Source organism: Astatotilapia calliptera, chromosome 19, assembly GCF_964374335.1.
Source record: "Astatotilapia calliptera chromosome 19, fAstCal68.1, whole genome shotgun sequence".
In the NCBI taxonomy this organism is placed as follows: domain Eukaryota; kingdom Metazoa; phylum Chordata; class Actinopteri; order Cichliformes; family Cichlidae; genus Astatotilapia; species Astatotilapia calliptera.
This window is the reverse complement of record NC_137440.1, coordinates 3243737-3263682: the sequence shown is the minus strand read 5'-3', so window position 1 is coordinate 3263682 and position 19946 is coordinate 3243737.

Here is a 19946-nt window from a genome sequence, read left to right as displayed (position 1 = left end):
ACAACTTCATATAAATCGCTGTAACTTTTGATAGAAGACTCAGACAAACATGTTTATGGCTTTATCTTATATAACTCAATATCCCCGTGCTGGGCAAACAGGTTTTGCAGCCGTTTGAGCTAAGATTTTAAAATTATTCACATAATGAAAACCTGTACTTTGTCTCGGGCGAGTTTCCCATTCAAATGCATGTAACAGTGAGAAACACACTGTCTTGGCGAAAGAAAGCATTTTCGTACAACTTCATATAAATCGCTGTAACTTTTGATAGAAGACTCAGAAACACATGTTTATGGCTTTATCTTATAGAACTCAATATCCCCGTGCTGGGCAAACAGGTTTTGCAGACGTTTGAGCTAAGATTTTAAAATTATTCACATAATGAAAACCTGTACTTTGTCTCGGGCGAGTTTCCCATTCAAATGCATGTAACAGTGAGAAACGCATTGTCTTGGCGACAGAAAGCGTTTTTGTACAACTTCATATAAATCGGTGCAACTTTTGATAGACGACTCAGAAACACATGTTTATGGCTTTATCTTATAGAACTCAATATCCCCGTGCTGGGCAAACAGGTTTTGCAGCCGTTTGAGCTAAGATTTTAAAATTATTCACATAATGAAAACCTATACTTTGTCTCGTGCGAGTTTCCCATTCAAATGCATGTAACAGTGAGAAACACACTGTCTTGGCGAAATAAAGCATTTTTGCACAACTTTATATAAATCGGTGCAACTTTTGATAGACGACTCAGACACACATGTCTATGGCTTCATCTTAAAGAATTCAATATCCTCGTGCTGGGCAAACAGGTTTTGCAGCCGTTTGAGCTAAGATTTTAAAATTATTCACATAATGAAAACCTATACTTTGTTTCAGGCGAGTTTCCCATTCAAATGCATGTAACAGTGAGAAACGTATTGTCTTGGCGACAGAAAGCGTTTTCGTACAACTTCATATAAATCGCTGTAACTTTTGATAGAAGACTCAGACAAACATGTTTATGGCTTTATCTTATAGAACTCAATATCCTCGTGCTGGGCAAACAGGTTTTGCAGCCGTTTGAGCTAAGATTTTAAAATTATTCACATAATGAAAACCTGTACTTTGTCTTGGGCGATTTTCCCATTCAAATGCATGTAACAGTGAGAAACACACTGTCTTGGCGAAAGAAAGCATTTTCGTACAACTTCATATAAATCGCTGTAACTTTTGATAGACGACTCAGAAACACATGTTTATGGCTTTATCTTATAGAACTCAATATCCCCGTGCTGGGCAAACAGGTTTTGCAGCCGTTTGAGCTAAGATTTTAAAATTATTCACATAATGAAAACCTATACTTTGTCTCATGCGAGTTTCCCATTCAAATGCATGTAACAGTGAGAAACACACTGTCTTGGCGAAATAAAGCGTTTTTGCACAACTTTATATAAATCGGTGCAACTTTTGATAGACGACTCAGACGCACATGTCTATGGCTTCATCTTAAAGAATTCAATATCCTCGTGCTGGGCAAACAGGTTTTGCAGCCGTTTGAGCTAAGATTTTAAAATTATTCACATAATGAAAACCTATACTTTGTCTCGGGCGAGTTTCCCATTCAAATGCATGTAACAGTGAGAAACGCATTGTCTTGGCGACAGAAAGCGTTTTTGTACAACTTCATATAAATCGGTGCAACTTTTGATAGACGACTCAGAAACACATGTCTATGGCTTCATCTTAAAGAATTCAATATCCTCGTGCTGGGCAAACAGGTTTTGCAGCCGTTTGAGCTAAGATTTTAAAATTATTCACATAATGAAAACCTATACTTTGTCTCGGGCGAGTTTCCCATTCAAATGCATGTAACAGTGAGAAACACACTGTCTTGGCGAAATAAAGCGTTTTTGCACAACTTTATATAAATCGGTGCAACTTTTGATAGACGACTCAGAAACACATGTCTATGGCTTCATCTTAAAGAATTCAATATCCTCGTGCTGGGCAAACAGGTTTTGCAGCCGTTTGAGCTAAGATTTTAAAATTATTCACATAATGAAAACCTATACTTTGTTTCAGGCGAGTTTCCCATTCAAATGCATGTAACAGTGAGAAACACACTGTCTTGGCGAAAGAAAGCATTTTGTACAACTTCATATAAATCGCTGTAACTTTTGATAGAAGACTCAGAAACACATGTTTATGGCTTTATCTTATAGAACTCAATATCCCCGTGCTGGGCAAACAGGTTTTGCAGCCGTTTGAGCTAAGATTTTAAAATTATTCACATAATGAAAACCTATACTTTGTTTCAGGCGAGTTTCCCATTCAAATGCATGTAACAGTGAGAAACACACTGTCTTGGCGAAAGAAAGCATTTTTGAACAACTTCATATAAATCGGTGCAACTTTTGATAGACGACTCAGAAACACATGTCTATGGCTTCATCTTAAAGAATTCAATATCCTCGTGCTGGGCAAACAGGTTTTGCAGCCGTTTGAGCTAAGATTTTAAAATTATTCACATAATGAAAACCTATACTTTGTCTCGGGCGAGTTTCCCATTCAAATGCATGTAACAGTGAGAAACACACTGTCTTGGCGAAATAAAGCGTTTTTGCACAACTTTATATAAATCGGTGCAACTTTTGATAGACGACTCAGAAACACATGTCTATGGCTTCATCTTAAAGAATTCAATATCCTCGTGCTGGGCAAACAGGTTTTGCAGCCGTTTGAGCTAAGATTTTAAAATTATTCACATAATGAAAACCTATACTTTGTTTCAGGCGAGTTTCCCATTCAAATGCATGTAACAGTGAGAAACACACTGTCTTGGCGAAAGAAAGCATTTTCGTACAACTTCATATAAATCGCTGTAACTTTTGATAGAAGACTCAGAAACACATGTTTATGGCTTTATCTTATAGAACTCAATATCCCCGTGCTGGGCAAACAGGTTTTGCAGCCGTTTGAGCTAAGATTTTAAAATTATTCACATAATGAAAACCTATACTTTGTCTCGGGCGAGTTTCCCATTCAAATGCATGTAACAGTGAGAAACACACTGTCTTGGCGAAATAAAGCGTTTTTGCACAACTTTATATAAATCGGTGCAACTTTTGATAGACGACTCAGAAACACATGTCTATGGCTTCATCTTAAAGAATTCAATATCCTCGTGCTGGGCAAACAGGTTTTGCAGCCGTTTGAGCTAAGATTTTAAAATTATTCACATAATGAAAACCTATACTTTGTTTCAGGCGAGTTTCCCATTCAAATGCATGTAACAGTGAGAAACACACTGTCTTGGCGAAAGAAAGCATTTTCGTACAACTTCATATAAATCGCTGTAACTTTTGATAGAAGACTCAGAAACACATGTTTATGGCTTTATCTTATAGAACTCAATATCCCCGTGCTGGGCAAACAGGTTTTGCAGCCGTTTGAGCTAAGATTTTAAAATTATTCACATAATGAAAACCTATACTTTGTTTCAGGCGAGTTTCCCATTCAAATGCATGTAACAGTGAGAAACGTATTGTCTTGGCGACAGAAAGCGTTTTCGTACAACTTCATATAAATCGCTGTAACTTTTGATAGAAGACTCAGACAAACATGTTTATGGCTTTATCTTATAGAACTCAATATCCCCGTGCTGGGCAAACAGGTTTTGCAGCCGTTTGAGCTAAGATTTTAAAATTATTCACATAATGAAAACCTATACTTTGTCTCATGCGAGTTTCCCATTCAAATGCATGTAACAGTGAGAAACACACTGTCTTGGCGAAATAAAGCGTTTATGCACAACTTTATATAAATCGGTGCAACTTTTGATAGACGACTCAGACACACATGTCTATGGCTTCATCTTAAAGAATTCAATATCCTCGTGCTGGGCAAACAGGTTTTGCAGCCGTTTGAGCTAAGATTTTAAAATTATTCACATAATGAAAACCTATACTTTGTCTCGGGCGAGTTTCCCATTCAAATGCATGTAACAGTGAGAAACGCATTGTCTTGGCGACAGAAAGCGTTTTTGTACAACTTCATATAAATCGGTGCAACTTTTGATAGACGACTCAGAAACACATGTCTATGGCTTCATCTTAAAGAATTCAATATCCTCGTGCTGGGCAAACAGGTTTTGCAGCCGTTTGAGCTAAGATTTTAAAATTATTCACATAATGAAAACCTATACTTTGTTTCAGGCGAGTTTCCCATTCAAATGCATGTAACAGTGAGAAACATGCTGTCTTGGCGAAATAAAGCGTTTTTGCACAACTTTATATAAATCGGTGCAACTTTTGATAGACGACTCAGACACACATGTCTATGGCTTCATCTTAAAGAATTCAATATCCTCGTGCTGGGCAAACAGGTTTTGCAGCCGTTTGAGCTAAGATTTTAAAATTATTCACATAATGAAAACCTATACTTTGTCTCGGGCGAGTTTCCCATTCAAATGCATGTAACAGTGAGAAACGCATTGTCTTGGCGACAGAAAGCGTTTTCGTACAACTTCATATAAATCGCTGTAACTTTTGATAGAAGACTCAGAAACACATGTTTATGGCTTCATCTTAAAGAATTCAATATCCTCGTGCTGGGCAAACAGGTTTTGCAGCCGTTTGAGCTAAGATTTTAAAATTATTCACATAATGAAAACCTATACTTTGTTTCAGGCGAGTTTCCCATTCAAATGCATGTAACAGTGAGAAACACACTGTCTTGGCGAAATAAAGCGTTTTTGCACAACTTTATATAAATCGGTGCAACTTTTGATAGACGACTCAGAAACACATGTCTATGGCTTCATCTTAAAGAATTCAATATCCTCGTGCTGGGCAAACAGGTTTTGCAGCCGTTTGAGCTAAGATTTTAAAATTATTCACATAATGAAAACCTATACTTTGTTTCAGGCGAGTTTCCCATTCAAATGCATGTAACAGTGAGAAACACACTGTCTTGGCGAAAGAAAGCATTTTCGTACAACTTCATATAAATCGCTGTAACTTTTGATAGAAGACTCAGAAACACATGTTTATGGCTTTATCTTATAGAACTCAATATCCCCGTGCTGGGCAAACAGGTTTTGCAGCCGTTTGAGCTAAGATTTTAAAATTATTCACATAATGAAAACCTATACTTTGTTTCAGGCGAGTTTCCCATTCAAATGCATGTAACAGTGAGAAACGTATTGTCTTGGCGACAGAAAGCGTTTTCGTACAACTTCATATAAATCGCTGTAACTTTTGATAGAAGACTCAGAAACACATGTTTATGGCTTCATCTTAAAGAATTCAATATCCTCGTGCTGGGCAAACAGGTTTTGCAGCCGTTTGAGCTAAGATTTTAAAATTATTCACATAATGAAAACCTATACTTTGTTTCAGGCGAGTTTCCCATTCAAATGCATGTAACAGTGAGAAACACACTGTCTTGGCGAAAGAAAGCATTTTCGTACAACTTCATATAAATCGCTGTAACTTTTGATAGAAGACTCAGAAACACATGTTTATGGCTTTATCTTATAGAACTCAATATCCCCGTGCTGGGCAAACAGGTTTTGCAGCCGTTTGAGCTAAGATTTTAAAATTATTCACATAATGAAAACCTATACTTTGTTTCAGGCGAGTTTCCCATTCAAATGCATGTAACAGTGAGAAACGTATTGTCTTGGCGACAGAAAGCGTTTTCGTACAACTTCATATAAATCGCTGTAACTTTTGATAGAAGACTCAGACAAACATGTTTATGGCTTTATCTTATAGAACTCAATATCCCCGTGCTGGGCAAACAGGTTTTGCAGCCGTTTGAGCTAAGATTTTAAAATTATTCACATAATGAAAACCTATACTTTGTCTCATGCGAGTTTCCCATTCAAATGCATGTAACAGTGAGAAACACACTGTCTTGGCGAAATAAAGCGTTTATGCACAACTTTATATAAATCGGTGCAACTTTTGATAGACGACTCAGACACACATGTCTATGGCTTCATCTTAAAGAATTCAATATCCTCGTGCTGGGCAAACAGGTTTTGCAGCCGTTTGAGCTAAGATTTTAAAATTATTCACATAATGAAAACCTATACTTTGTCTCGGGCGAGTTTCCCATTCAAATGCATGTAACAGTGAGAAACGCATTGTCTTGGCGACAGAAAGCGTTTTTGTACAACTTCATATAAATCGGTGCAACTTTTGATAGACGACTCAGAAACACATGTCTATGGCTTCATCTTAAAGAATTCAATATCCTCGTGCTGGGCAAACAGGTTTTGCAGCCGTTTGAGCTAAGATTTTAAAATTATTCACATAATGAAAACCTATACTTTGTCTCGGGCGAGTTTCCCATTCAAATGCATGTAACAGTGAGAAACATGCTGTCTTGGCGAAATAAAGCGTTTTTGCACAACTTTATATAAATCGGTGCAACTTTTGATAGACGACTCAGACACACATGTCTATGGCTTCATCTTAAAGAATTCAATATCCTCGTGCTGGGCAAACAGGTTTTGCAGCCGTTTGAGCTAAGATTTTAAAATTATTCACATAATGAAAACCTATACTTTGTCTCGGGCGAGTTTCCCATTCAAATGCATGTAACAGTGAGAAACGCATTGTCTTGGCGACAGAAAGCGTTTTCGTACAACTTCATATAAATCGCTGTAACTTTTGATAGAAGACTCAGAAACACATGTTTATGGCTTCATCTTAAAGAATTCAATATCCTCGTGCTGGGCAAACAGGTTTTGCAGCCGTTTGAGCTAAGATTTTAAAATTATTCACATAATGAAAACCTATACTTTGTTTCAGGCGAGTTTCCCATTCAAATGCATGTAACAGTGAGAAACACACTGTCTTGGCGAAATAAAGCGTTTTTGCACAACTTTATATAAATCGGTGCAACTTTTGATAGACGACTCAGACACACATGTCTATGGCTTCATCTTAAAGAATTCAATATCCTCGTGCTGGGCAAACAGGTTTTGCAGCCGTTTGAGCTAAGATTTTAAAATTATTCACATAATGAAAACCTATACTTTGTCTCGGGCGAGTTTCCCATTCAAATGCATGTAACAGTGAGAAACACACTGTCTTGGCGAAATAAAGCGTTTTTGCACAACTTTATATAAATCGGTGCAACTTTTGATAGACGACTCAGAAACACATGTCTATGGCTTCATCTTAAAGAATTCAATATCCTCGTGCTGGGCAAACAGGTTTTGCAGCCGTTTGAGCTAAGATTTTAAAATTATTCACATAATGAAAACCTGTACTTTGTCTCGGGTGAGTTTCCCATTCAAATGCATGTAACAGTGAGAAACACACCGTCTTGGCGAAAGAAAGCATTTTCGTACAACTTTATATAAATCGGTGCAACTTTTGATAGACGACTCAGAAACACATGTCTATGGCTTCATCTTAAAGAATTCAATATCCCCGTGCTGGGCAAACAGGTTTTGCAGCCGTTTGAGCTAAGATTTTAAAATTATTCACATAATGAAAACCTATACTTTGTTTCAGGCGAGTTTCCCATTCAAATGCATGTAACAGTGAGAAACACACTGTCTTGGCGAAATAAAGCGTTTTTGCACAACTTTATATAAATCGGTGCAACTTTTGATAGACGACTCAGACACACATGTCTATGGCTTCATCTTAAAGAATTCAATATCCTCGTGCTGGGCAAACAGGTTTTGCAGCCGTTTGAGCTAAGATTTTAAAATTATTCACATAATGAAAACCTATACTTTGTCTCGGGCGAGTTTCCCATTCAAATGCATGTAACAGTGAGAAACACACTGTCTTGGCGAAATAAAGCGTTTTTGCACAACTTTATATAAATCGGTGCAACTTTTGATAGACGACTCAGAAACACATGTCTATGGCTTCATCTTAAAGAATTCAATATCCTCGTGCTGGGCAAACAGGTTTTGCAGCCGTTTGAGCTAAGATTTTAAAATTATTCACATAATGAAAACCTGTACTTTGTCTCGGGTGAGTTTCCCATTCAAATGCATGTAACAGTGAGAAACACACCGTCTTGGCGAAAGAAAGCATTTTCGTACAACTTTATATAAATCGGTGCAACTTTTGATAGACGACTCAGAAACACATGTCTATGGCTTCATCTTAAAGAATTCAATATCCCCGTGCTGGGCAAACAGGTTTTGCAGCCGTTTGAGCTAAGATTTTAAAATTATTCACATAATGAAAACCTATACTTTGTCTCGGGCGAGTTTCCCATTCAAATGCATGTAACAGTGAGAAACACACTGTCTTGGCGAAATAAAGCGTTTTTGCACAACTTTATATAAATCGGTGCAACTTTTGATAGACGACTCAGAAACACATGTCTATGGCTTCATCTTAAAGAATTCAATATCCTCGTGCTGGGCAAACAGGTTTTGCAGCCGTTTGAGCTAAGATTTTAAAATTATTCACATAATGAAAACCTATACTTTGTCTCGGGCGAGTTTCCCATTCAAATGCATGTAACAGTGAGAAACACACCGTCTTGGCGAAAGAAAGCATTTTCGTACAACTTTATATAAATCGGTGCAACTTTTGATAGACGACTCAGAAACACATGTCTATGGCTTCATCTTAAAGAATTCAATATCCTCGTGCTGGGCAAACAGGTTTTGCAGCCGTTTGAGCTAAGATTTTAAAATTATTCACATAATGAAAACCTATACTTTGTCTCGGGCGAGTTTCCCATTCAAATGCATGTAACAGTGAGAAACACACCGTCTTGGCGAAAGAAAGCATTTTCGTACAACTTTATATAAATCGGTGCAACTTTTGATAGACGACTCAGAAACACATGTCTATGGCTTCATCTTAAAGAATTCAATATCCTCGTGCTGGGCAAACAGGTTTTGCAGCCGTTTGAGCTAAGATTTTAAAATTATTCACATAATGAAAACCTATACTTTGTTTCAGGCGAGTTTCCCATTCAAATGCATGTAACAGTGAGAAACACATTGTCTTGGCGAAAGAAAGCATTTTCGTACAACTTCATATAAATCGTTGTAACTTTTGATAGAAGACTCAGAAACACATGTTTATGGCTTTATCTTAAAGAATTCAATATCCTCGTGCTGGGCAAACAGGTTTTGCAGCCGTTTGAGCTAAGATTTTAAAATTATTCACATAATGAAAACCTATACTTTGTTTCAGGCGAGTTTCCCATTCAAATGCATGTAACAGTGAGAAACACACTGTCTTGGCGAAAGAAAGCATTTTCGTACAACTTCATATAAATCGCTGTAACTTTTGATAGAAGACTCAGAAACACATGTTTATGGCTTTATCTTATAGAACTCAATATCCCCGTGCTGGGCAAACAGGTTTTGCAGCCGTTTGAGCTAAGATTTTAAAATTATTCACATAATGAAAACCTATACTTTGTCTCATGCGAGTTTCCCATTCAAATGCATGTAACAGTGAGAAACGCATTGTCTTGGCGACAGAAAGCGTTTTTGTACAACTTCATATAAATCGCTGTAACTTTTGATAGAAGACTCAGAAACACATGATCGTGGCTTTATCTTATAGAACTCAATATCCTCGTGCTGGGCAAACAGGTTTTGCAGCCGTTTGAGCTAAGATTTTAAAATTATTCACATAATGAAAACCTATACTTTGTCTCGGGCGAGTTTCCCATTCAAATGCATGTAACAGTGAGAAACACACCGTCTTGGCGAAAGAAAGCATTTTCGTACAACTTTATATAAATCGGTGCAACTTTTGATAGACGACTCAGAAACACATGTCTATGGCTTCATCTTAAAGAATTCAATATCCTCGTGCTGGGCAAACAGGTTTTGCAGCCGTTTGAGCTAAGATTTTAAAATTATTCACATAATGAAAACCTATACTTTGTCTTGGGCGAGTTTCCCATTCAAATGCATGTAACAGTGAGAAACGCATTGTCTTGGAGACAGAAAGCGTTTTTGTACAACTTCATATAAATCGCTGTAACTTTTGATAGAAGACTCAGAAACACATGATCGTGGCTTTATCTTATAGAACTCAATATCCTCGTGCTGGGCAAACAGGTTTTGCAGCCGTTTGAGCTAAGATTTTAAAATTATTCACATAATGAAAACCTATACTTTGTCTCGGGCGAATTTCCCATTCAAATGCATGTAACAGTGAGAAACGCATTGTCTTGGCGAAATAAAGCGTTTTTGAACAACTTCATATAAATCGGTGTAACTTTTGATAGAAGACTCGGATACACATGTTTATGGCTTTATCCTATAGAACTCAAGGTCCCCGTCCTGGGCAAACAGGTCTTTGCAGCCGTTTGAGCTAAGATTTTAAAATTATTCACATAATGTCTCGGTCGAATTTCCCATTCAAATGCATGTAACAGTGAGAAACGCATTGTCTTGGCGACAGAAAGCGTTTTTGAACAACTTCATATAAATAGCTGTAACTTTTGATAGAAGACTCGGATACACATGTTTATGGCTTTATCCTATAGAACTCAAGCTCCCCGTCCTGGGCAAACAGGTTTTGCAGCCGTTTGAGCTAAGATTTTAAAATTATTCACATAATGAAAACCTATACTTTGTTTCAGGCGAGTTTCCCATTCAAATGCATGTAACAGTGAGAAACACACTGTCTTGGCAAAAGAAAGCATTTTCGTACAACTTCATATAAATCGCTGTAACTTTTGATAGAAGACTCAGAAACACATGTTTATGGCTTTATCTTATAGAACTCAATATCCCCGTGCTGGGCAAACAGGTTTTGCAGCTGTTTGAGCTAAGATTTTAAAATTATTCACATAATGAAAACCTATACTTTGTCTCGGGCGAGTTTCCCATTCAAATGCATGTAACAGTGAGAAACACACTGTCTTGGCGAAAGAAAGCATTTTCGTACAACTTCATATAAATCGCTGTAACTTTTGATAGAAGACTCAGACAAACATGTTTATGGCTTTATCTTATAGAACTCAATATCCCCGTGCTGGGCAAACAGGTCTTTGCAGCCGTTTGAGCTAAGATTTTAAAATTATTCACATAATGTCTCGGGCGAATTTCCCATTCAAATGCATGTAACAGTGAGAAACGCATTGTCTTGGCGACAGAAAGCGTTTTTGAACAACTTCATATAAATCGCTGTAACTTTTGATAGAAGACTCAGACAAACATGTTTATGGCTTTATCTTATAGAACTCAATATCCCCGTGCTGGGCAAACAGGTTGCAGCCGATTGAGCTAAGATTTTAAAATTATTCACATAATGAAAACCTATACTTTGTTTTGGGCAAGTTTACCATTCAAATGTATGTAATAGCGAGAAACGCACTAACGTGGTCAAATAAAGCGTTTTTAATGGTCTTCATAAAGACAGCTGTAACTTTTGATAGAAGACTCAGACAAACATGTTTATGGCTTTATCTTATAGAACTCAATATCCCCGTGCTGGGCAAACAGGTCTTTGCAGCCGTTTGAGCTAAGATTTTAAAATTATTCACATAATGAAAACCTATACTTTGTCTCGGGCGAGTTTCCCATTCAAATGCATGTAACAGTGAGAAACACACTGTCTTGGCGAAAGAAAGCATTTTCGTACAACTTCATATAAATCGCTGTAACTTTTGATAGACGACTCAGAAACACATGTTTATGGCTTTATCTTATAGAACTCAATATCCCCGTGCTGGGCAAACAGGTCTTTGCAGCCGTTTGAGCTAAGATTTTAAAATTATTCACATAATGAAAACCTATACTTTGTCTCGGGAGAGTTTCCCATTCAAATGCATGTAACAGTGAGAAACACATTGTCTTGGCGAAATAAAGCGTTTTTGCACAACTTTATATAGGTTTTCATTATGTGAATAATTTTAAAATCTTAGCTCAAACGGCTGCAAAACCTGTTTGCCCAGCACGGGGATATTGAGTTCTATAAGATAAAGCCATAAACATGTGTGTCTGAGTCTTCTATCAAAAGTTACAGCGATTTATATGAAGTTGTTCAAAAACGCTTTATTTCGCCAAGACAATGCGTTTCTCACTGTTACATGCATTTGAATGGGAAACTCGCCTGAGACAAAGTATAGGTTTTCATTATGTGAATAATTTTAAAATCTTAGCTCAAACGGCTGCAAAACCTGTTTACCCAGGACGGGGACCTTGAGTTCTATAGGATAAAGCCATAAACATGTGTTTCCGAGTCTTCTATCAAAAGTTACAGCTATTTATATGAAGTTGCACAAAAACGCTTTATTTCGCCAAGACAGTGTGTTTCTCACTGTTACATGCATTTGAAGGGGGAACTCGACCGAAACAAAGTAGTTTTCATTATGTGAATAATTTTAAAATCTTAGCTCAAACGGCTGCAAAACCTGTTTGCCCAGCACGGAGATATTGAGTTCTATAAGATAAAGCCATAAACATGTTTGTCTGAGTCTTCTATCAAAAGTTACAGCGATTTATATGAAGTTGTTCAAAAACGCTTTATTTCGCCAAGACAGTGTGTTTCTCACTGTTACATGCATTTGAATGGGAAACTCGCCGGAGACAAAGTATAGGTTTTCATTATGTTAATAATTTTAAAATCTTAAATCAAACGGCTGCAAAACCTGTTTGCCCAGCACGGGGATATTGAGTTCTATAAGATAAATCCATAAACATGTTTGTCTGAGTCTTCTATCAAAAGTTACAGCGATTTATATGAAGTTGTTCAAAAACGCTTTATTTCGCCAAGACAATGCGTTTCTCACTGTTACATGCATTTGAATGGGAAACTCGCCTGAGACAAAGTATAGGTTTTCATTATGTGAATAATTTTAAAATCTTAGCTCAATCGGCTGCAAAGACCTGTTTGCCCAGCACGGGGATATTGAGTTCTATAAGATAAAGCCATAAACATGTTTGTCTGAGTCTTCTATCAAAAGTTACAGCGATTTATATGAAGTTGTTCAAAAACGCTTTATTTCGCCAAGACAGTGTGTTTCTCACTGTAACATTCATTTGAATGGGAAACTCGCCTGAAACAAAGTATATGTTTTCATTATGTGAATAACTTGGAAATCTTAGCTCAAACAGCTGCAAAACCTGTTTGCCCAGCACGGGGATATTGAGTTCTATAAGATAAAGCCATAAACATGTTTGTCTGAGTCTTCTATCAAAAGTTACAGCGATTTATATGAAGTTGTTCAAAAACGCTTTTGAAGGAAATTGCCGTCCCGGGTTTCCTCCGTGGCGTGAGCGATAAGCAGAGTTCTGTCCTTTCCTTCTAAGATTCCTAATTATTTAAAGTAACACTCAGGTATGCCGTTCAGCTGGGTTAGTTACAGCGCCGGGAGCAGCTTGGGAGAACAAGGAAACACAGACTGCTTCAGGTTGCCTTCCCAAATCAACTCAAAGGTTTATTTAGTACATAACAGCTTATATAGAGGAAAAAAAGGTTCGTGTGTCAGCAAGTTCTCAGTTCAAACCGGTACAGACCAAATAAGGAAACGTCTTCCTGCCTTGTGAGCAAAGAAGTATCCTGTGTGTAGTTTATCAGTTCAGCTACAATTTATGATCATCCCAGCAAAATACACTCCTAGACATAAAATACAGAGTTCTTTCATTAGTGAATTCTGAAACAAACCACCTAGCCTTTAACGAGCCTTTTCCAGGAGATAAAGAAAAAGGGAGGATGGGAGTAAGGAAGTGGTCTCATCTCTGTGGTGTTTTCGACCTTGAGGTACCAGCTTGTGAGTCCTACACATTAATTCTTGGGTCAGAGAGAAAGAGAAAAACAACTATTAAATGGGCCTTATTGAGTAACTCTTTTCCTGTATAAAACAATATCCTGTAAATGCTACCGTGGTATCAAAATATCACAACAGTTCTCTCCTTTTATCATGAAATGATAACATAGTATAAAGACAGAATGTAATAACATAATATAAAGACAAATCATAACTGTAAAACAAATCATAAATGTAACTAGTCCTTTGAGGAAGCTTAATATCAAAATTTCAAAAAGAAGAAAAGAAAAAGAAGAAAACGTCATTCTTTTCTTAGACAATCGAGTAATTTACAATCTAATGCTCAATACATACATCAGGATCATCATCGATGACATCTGACACATAATCTGGGTCAATTTGTGCCAATTGCAAATACATTGAAGTAGCTGTACTAGTAGCTATACGGGTTATCATTGAACGTACACAGGGTACCACACAACAGACAATAATCATCAAAAACATGCTGCAACGGTTACAAAGGCTACAATTAGTTCCTACCATCTTCCAAACGTGTCCTGTAGCCACTTATGTAGCCACTGACCGTGACCTGTATTGGCAATTAGTTCTATCTGCAATGCTTCAAGTTTATTCATAGCTTGTGTGAATGAACCGTTAGGAGCGGTATTATTGGGAATGAAAGTACAGCATACATCAACGGTTACTAGACCACAGGTACCGGTCCAATTAACAGGTAAAGCTAATCTAAGAGTATTATTGCACATCCAATAAGCGTTAGGGATTGCTCTAGTTAGGCGCGTGACCATGTGTGATTTAACTAACACCCCCCAGTCAGTATCATTTAAGACACCCTCTGGGGGAACAATGATCGATTCTCTGCTCGAACTTGAACTGTGTGTGTTCCTCCAGATAGGATAAAACTTCAGCCATAGAGACAGCTAGCCATGTCTCATTACAGCGTGCACCTGGGGAGTCAGAGAAAAATGTGTAGTTATCCTTTGTATAATCTATGTGTGTGTCTGGGCCAGTTAACTTTAGTCTGCGCAGACATATCATACTAGTATTAAAATGGAAAGGGATCTGTCCTAAGGGCAGTGAGGGCTTTAACCTATTCTTGGGGCGTTTCATTGGGGCGCAGGTCCCTGCGGTGTCATCAGATAACTTCAATAATTCGCCTAATGGAGTCTCAGGGTTAGTTGGTGTGTGTGTGTGTCTAAGTAAGCAGTCGAGAGGGCTCAGAGTCAACTGTAAAGCGTCTTTAAAGAGAGCATTATCTCCGCTGATTTTCTCTAGTCCCTCAGTGAGGGGGAAACCGGATGTGGGGTATCCTACTATTACCTGTTCTGGATTAGCCTTTGAACAGACATAACAGTTACTGTTTCCTAAATCACGAGCGGCTGTTCTGGCATTTTCATACCAGGCGTTAGCTCCTGTTCTAGAGGGCGCATAAGATGGTTTATTAGTGGCGTCTATGTTGCTATTTACTGATTTTAGGGAGCGTGAGGAGTGCATTAAGTAGGTGTCTTGCAAAATAGAGCATGAGGTATAGTCAGCAAAATATAACCTGCAGAAATGTGAACATGGTTGCAGTTTACAATACAAAATAGCAAAGAGAAATCCTAAGGTTAATGCGATAGATATGATAAATAACCTAAATATATAAGACAATATATAAGAAAAACAGTTCTTCAGTCGTCTCCTGGCCTGGTCCCAGGTTCGAGAGACACAGAATAAGCGTCGTATGATGACAATGGGCATTTCATTTTCTCCATTATCAGGATGAAATGAGTCTGGCTTTATCAGGTTAGACATCATGTGGTACTTTTGGCTTTCTGTTCCTGCTGGATGTTTGAGTACCTTGTTGTTGTTCTTTCAGACGTTGTGTGTTAATCAGTGATTGTGTGTGTATGTACATTGGATCCTGGCGCTGGCTCGCCGGAGATGTCATCTACCCGTGTGTGTTTATTTGCTCTGGATCCGGGCGCTGGCTCGCCTGAGATGTCATCTACCCGTGTGTGTTTATTTGCTCTGGATCCGGGCGCTGGCTCGCCGGAGATGTCGTCTGCTTGATCCGACGCCTGAGATGGTCCGATTGGGCTGGTCTTAACCCTGCTGGCATGAATCCACTGAGGTTGTCCGTCTGTAAGGATGCTGGTTCTTCGTCACTGCCAGTACAGTCTGGGGCTGGAACACGCGCGGCCTCCCAGAGAGTCCTTGGTTTTAGTGGCTTCTCCAACATGCATCTCCTTGTCTCCACTGGTGGAACTGTGGAGGGGAAAAGCTGAGAGAGACAAACTTTCTGATAGTTATTATTCAGTTTTTCTACCAGGTTGTGAACATCAGTGGACAATGCAATATACATCACCTTCTACTAGCGGTGCCCCTCTGGAAGCTGACCATGGTGTTGGAAATAGTCTTATTTCAAATGGAAATAATTTGGTTACTGCAGATTGAGTCATTCTAATCTCACACAGGACTTGAGTAAGTAATTTGACCCAGGTCATTAAAGTTTTAGCACACTTTTGAATTACTTCTAATGTGAATGAAGATCCTCTATCACTGTTAATCTGGTGAGGTATTCCGAATCTGGGTATTATTTCATTGCTCAACTTTTGACAGACTACTTCTGCAGTTTCTTTTGAGGTTGGATAAGCTTCTACTCATTTACTAAATTGATCCACTATTACCAGTAAGTACTTGATGCTTCCTTGCGCTGGCATATGTGTAAAATCAATTTGTAATGTATGAAATGGAAAATCTGGTTGTGGTAAATGCTGATGTTTCGCTTTTGAGCTAGCTACATTAGTTCGTGCACATGTTAGACAGGTTGCTAATATGCTTTTTACTGCATGTGATGTTTTCTCAATTACAAATCTTGATTTTATTGCCCCTATTACCCCTCTTTGTCCGACATGACTCACACAGTGAAAATGTCGGGCAAGGACTGGCATCAGGGAATATGGGAGGGCAATCAAACCCTTAAGATTTTGTATAGGCCATCTCTGTCATCTAAGGTACAGTCATTATTCTCCCAATAGGTGTAATCACATGCAGAGGCTTGCTCTTGTATGAATTTTAAATCAACATTTGTTTCTAAATAGTCTGGGAGTGTAACAAGTGGCAGCTGTAGGGGCACAGATAATACTTCCTGCGGAGGTGGGAGCTGTGATGCAGCTGCAGCCTTGGCTGTCACGTCTGCTAAGGCATTACCTGCTGCTTCGTCTGTGTCAGCTGTACTGTGTCCTTTCGTTTTTACAACTGCAACGGCCGATGGCAGCTGTATAGCCTGAAAAAGTCTTTGAACAAAATCACAATTTAGCAATTTATTTTCCATCAGCAGATCTAAATCCTCTCTGTCTCCACAATGTGCCAAAGTCATGCACAACGCCAAATGCATAGCGGCTGTCTGTGTAAATCGTCACATGCTTATCCAAATGTAGCTCACAGGCGCGTATTAAAGCCATGAGCTCTGCTTTTTGTGCTGAGTGAAATGGTAATGAGTGAGCCTCTAGTATGATGTCAGGCACTGTTACCACTGAATAGCCACAAAGAAATGAGTTGTCACTCGGCCTTGAACAGGACCCGTCCACATAAACCGTGGCTGAGTCTGGAATAGGTGTTTGCTCTAAATCTGGACGTGGTGCTGTGGATTCCTGTATACGTGTCATGCAGTCACGAACGTCAAGCCTGTCTGAGCCATCCTGTCGGTCAGAAGAACACAGCATAGGATCAATAAATGTGAGATTTGCATATGTTGTTTAGTTATGTTTGCTAGAATGGTCGTGACCTGGTGATTGGTGTGTAGAATAGTGTCATGTGAGAGTGTAAGCTTCTCGCAGTCCCTTATCATGATAGAGCAAGCTGCTACTGCCCTCAGGCAGGCCGGCATTCCCTGAACAATTCAGGCAGCACCTTTGAGTGGCGGAGGTCAGCACTCCCTGTAATGCATTGAAAGAGGCAGTCATTTCTGTGGACCACAGTATTCGAGGAGGCTTGTCTTTTTTACAACAGTCACGCAGAATGTGGTCATGAAAAGAACAGTCTGGTATCCACTGTCTGCAATAGTTCACCATGCCCAGGAAGGACAACATTTCCTTCTGTGTAGTGGGACGAGGGACGGAGGTCACAGCTTTGACCCTGTCTGCAGTCATGGAACGTTTTCCGTGAGACAGTGTGAATCCCAAATATTGAACAGAAGTCTGACAGTACTGCATTTTCTTTGCTGATGCTTTGTGGCCAGTCTTTTGGAGGTGCTGGAGAAGCATGTGTGTAGCAGTTTGACATAGTTTTTCACTTTCAGCACAGAGGAGGAGGTCATCCACATGTGGATCAGGGTGCAGCCCTGGAGGAGTGAAGCACCATTGAGAAAGCAGCAGAGCTGTCTATCATGCCTTGGGGCAAACGAGTCCAAGTGTACTGCTGATTTCTATGTGTGAATGCAAATAACGGCTGTGTGTCTTCCACCACGGTAAAGTGTGTATGCAATGCATGTCAATATGCTGTGAACATCTGAAACGAGAGGTGGCAGAGGAATGTTGACTGCATTAATTTGCCTTAAGTCTTGTATGAAACGCCATACGCCAGGTTTGTTAGGCTTTGGCACAGGATTGACAGGAGTGTGGGCTTTATTGCTCCTGTAGTCAATAAATCTCCTAAAACAATATCCTGTAAATGCTACCGTGGTATCAAAATATCACAACAGCTTTCTTTCACCAACACAATGCGTTTTTCACTGTTACATGCATTTGAATGGGAAACTCGCCCGAGAAAAAGTATAGGTTTTCATTATGTGAATAATTTTAAAATCTTAGCTCAAACGGCTGCAAAACCTGTTTGCCCAGCACGGGGATATTGAGTTCTATAAGATAAAGCCATAAACATGTTTGTCTGAGTCTTCTATCAAAAGTTACAGCGATTTATATGAAGTTGTTCAAAAACGCTTTCTTTCGCCAAGACAGTGTGTTTCTCACTGTTACATGCATTTGAATGGGAAACTCGCCCGAGACAAAGTATAGGTTTTCATTATGTGAATAATTTTAAAATCTTAGCTCAAACAGCTGCAAAACCTGTTTTCCCAGCACGGGGATATTGAGTTCTATAAGATAAAGCCATAAACATGTTTGTCTGAGTCTTCTATCAAAAGTTACAGCGATTTATATGAAGTTGTTCAAAAACGCTTTATTTCGCCAAGACAGTGTGTTTCTCACTGTTACATGCATTTGAATGGGAAACTCGCCCGAGACAAAGTATAGGTTTTCATTATGTGAATAATTTTAAAATCTTAGCTCAAACGGCTGCAAAGACCTGTTTGCCCAGCACGGGGATATTGAGTTCTATAAGATAAAGCCATAAACATGTTTGTCTGAGTCTTCTATCAAAAGTTACAGCGATTTATATGAAGTTGTTCAAAAACGCTTTATTTCGCCAAGACAGTGTGTTTCTCACTGTTACATGCATTTGAATGGGAAACTCGCCCGAGACAAAGTATAGGTTTTCATTATGTGAATAATTTTAAAATCTTAGCTCAATCGGCTGCAAAGACCTGTTTGCCCAGCACGGGGATATTGAGTTCTATAAGATAAAGCCATAAACATGTTTGTCTGAGTCTTCTATCAAAAGTTACAGCGATTTATATGAAGTTTTACGAAAACGCTTTATTTCGCCAAGACAATGCGTTTCTCACTGTTACATGCATTTGAATGGGAAACTCGCCTGAGACAAAGTATAGGTTTTCATTATGTGAATAATTTTAAAATCTTAGCTAAATCGGCTGCAAAGACCTGTTTGCCCAGCACGGGGATATTGAGTTCTATAAGATAAAGCCATAAACATGTTTGTCTGAGTCTTCTATCAAAAGTTACAGCGATTTATATGAAGTTGTTCAAAAACGCTTTATTTCGCCAAGACAATGCGTTTCTCACTGTTACATGCATTTGAATGGGAAACTCGCCCGAGACAAAGTATAGGTTTTCATTATGTGAATAATTTTAAAATCTTAGCTCAAACGGCTGCAAAGACCTGTTTGCCCAGCACGGGGATATTGAGTTCTATAAGATAAAGCCATAAACATGTTTGTCTGAGTCTTCTATCAAAAGTTACAGCGATTTATATGAAGTTGTTCAAAAACGCTTTATTTCGCCAAGACAATGCGTTTCTCACTGTTACATGCATTTGAATGGGAAACTCGCCCGAGACAAAGTATAGGTTTTCATTATGTGAATAATTTTAAAATC